We start from the raw sequence: 2,881 nt of genomic DNA on the forward strand, positions 1-2,881 counted from the left end.
TATATATATATATATTATTATATATATATATATATATATATAAATAATACGGTAACGAATTAATAGTACTATATATATATATATATATATATATGAAATCAGGTAACAAATAAGATACATGTTATAGCATTGCCGTGTCTTCTCACACACTCGCACAGCAATATTCCCCCACAAGACGTGAGAATGTGTACTATGTGGTGGGTACAACGCACTTTGCAGTACACGACTTGCACATAACAAATGTTTAGGGTTTAGGGTTAGGGCTTAGGGTTCAGGGTTAAGGGTTTAGATAAGGTGAAGAACCGGCCGTGGTTAACATCTACAGGTGCGGTAAAACTAACAGTTATCTCAAAGGTAGTCTAAACCCGACACAGCCAACTGTGGTTTAACGCCGATGTCCTCTACCGATACTCAGGTCACTCAGACAATAGAACAACACCTCAGCACGTGGATACAAGACTCAATGAAGTATGCATAATCACAACACGTGATAGTAGTAGACTCAATGAAGAGTACATAATCACAACACGTGTTAGTAATCGACCCAATGAAATGCACATAATCACAACACATGTTAGTAGTAGACCCGACGAAGTGTACATAAACACTGCACGTGTTAGTAGTAGACACAATGGAGTGTTCATAATCACAACACATGTTAGCAATAGCATCTGGTTGCCATAATAAAGCCCAGTCGGCGCTTACCTATCCTGGCGAAGTCATCTATGTAGTCAAGGCAGTCGTAGTAGTTGCTGTGTAGCCAATGAACGAAATCGAACCAATCAATAATCGGGCGTACTACACAAACACTCATGTACACAGAGTGGTGTATGTGTGTTCAAACAAACAGACGAATAGAAACAATTGTATGCGCGAGTGTACTACACAGACACTCATGTACACACACACAGAGAGAGTGGTGTATGTGTGTGTTCAACCAAACAGACGAATAGAAACAATTGTATACGCGAGTGTACTACACAGACACTCATGTACACACACACAGAGAGAGAGTGGTGTATCACTATATAGACAAGTGGCTGATAGAAGGACTTTGAACAAACGTGGCACTGATACGTGAATCAATGCAACACACTGTGCCCAGCAATCAACAGTACAATATAACTATAAATAGAACAGTACACTACATGAATAAATAGCACAATACACTGCATCTGGAAATAGAACAGTACACTACAACTAGAAATAGAACAGCACACTACATCTGCAAATAGCACAGTACACTACATCTATAAATAGAACAGCACACTACATTTATAAATAAAGCAGTACACTACCAACTATAAATAGAACAGCACACTACATCTGTAAATAGAACAGCACACAAAATCTATAAATAGCACAGCACACAAAATCTATAAATAGAACAACACTCTACATCTATAAATAGCAAAGCACACTACATCTATAAATAGAACAGCACACTGCATCTATAAATAGCACAGTACACTACGTCTATAAATAGAACAGCACACTACATCTATAAATATAAAAGTACACAACATCTATAAAAAGCACAGCACACTACATCTATAAATAGCACAACACACTACATCTATAAATAGCACACTACATCTACGACATACTCAGGCTCCTGGATCTTCCACTTGATCAACAGCGTCAGTGTGCTGGCATTGGGGCGCACTTTGTGCTTCTCCATGGATTCAAACAGGCTGTCGACTCCTCGTTTATTGTCCAGTACCGTGTACAGCTTGATCAGGGCGTTGTACACGTAGATGTCCGGGACAAAACGGTCCCTTTTCTCCAGTTCCTTGTACACACGCACCACCTTCTTCTCATCGCCAAACTGTGGGATGCGTGGTAGGGATAGTACGGTATATAGTGCGTGTACGTGCGCAGGTACGTGAATGACAACTATGGTTTTAGGGTTTTTAGTGTTTAGAATTTAGAGTTTTAGGATTTAGGGTTTAGTAGCAATGTCCTACGCCTGCATGACTCACGTGTCGTGAACCTCCAGGATGAAAGAGCCTACCTTACACTCGTACCAATAATGACTGGTACCTACATACGTAAATGTCTGGGACATACATACGTAAATGTCTGGTACATACATACGTAAATGTCTGGTGCATACATACGTAAATGTCTGGTACGTACATACGTAAATGTCTGGTACATACATACGTAAATGTCTGGTACATACATACGTAAATTTCTGGTACGTACATACGTAAATGTCTGGTACCTACATACGTAAATGTCTGGTACTTACATACGTAAATGTCTGGTACATACATATGTAAATGTCTGGTACCTACATACGTATGAATCAGCAGAAACACGTAACTCAGCGAAGACGTTCACAACAGACATGAACGCCTTAAACGATGCGTCGACCATGTTGCGGTTGTACTATAACTTGAAACTGTCACACGCCAAATCAAACTATTGGCATGAATAAACAAGAAGCTTACACATGTATATGTAGCATACACACATGCATGTACTATACACACATGCATGTACTATACACACATACATGTATATGTAGCATACACACATAGATGTAGCATACACACATGCATGTACTATACACACACATGTATTTGTAGCATACACACATGCATGCACTATACACACGTACATGTAGCATACACACATACATGTAGCATACACACATGCTTGTACTATACACACGTACATGTAGCCTACACATATGCATGTAGCATACACACACACATGTAGCATATACACATATATGTACTATACACACGTACATGTAGCATACACACATACATGTAGCATACACACATACATGCAGCATACACCATGCATGCCCACACACATGTGTAGCCTACACGCATACATGTGACTTACACTCAGACAGATTACATACACA

The 2,881-nt window shown here is 39.4% G+C and overlaps 1 pseudogene across 1 annotated transcript; it reads right to left on the reverse strand.

Moving 5' to 3' along the window:
• Positions 1-705: 705 nt before the first annotated feature.
• SARC_10176 (hypothetical protein) lies at positions 706-2,382 on the reverse strand (annotated as a pseudogene; the record flags this gene model as incomplete). The annotated part of the gene is made up of 3 exons: positions 706-752; positions 1,608-1,828; positions 2,305-2,382.
• Positions 2,383-2,881: the final 499 nt, after the last annotated feature.

This window comes from Sphaeroforma arctica, assembly GCF_001186125.1.
Source record: "Sphaeroforma arctica JP610 unplaced genomic scaffold supercont1.1162, whole genome shotgun sequence".
In the NCBI taxonomy this organism is placed as follows: domain Eukaryota; class Ichthyosporea; order Ichthyophonida; genus Sphaeroforma; species Sphaeroforma arctica.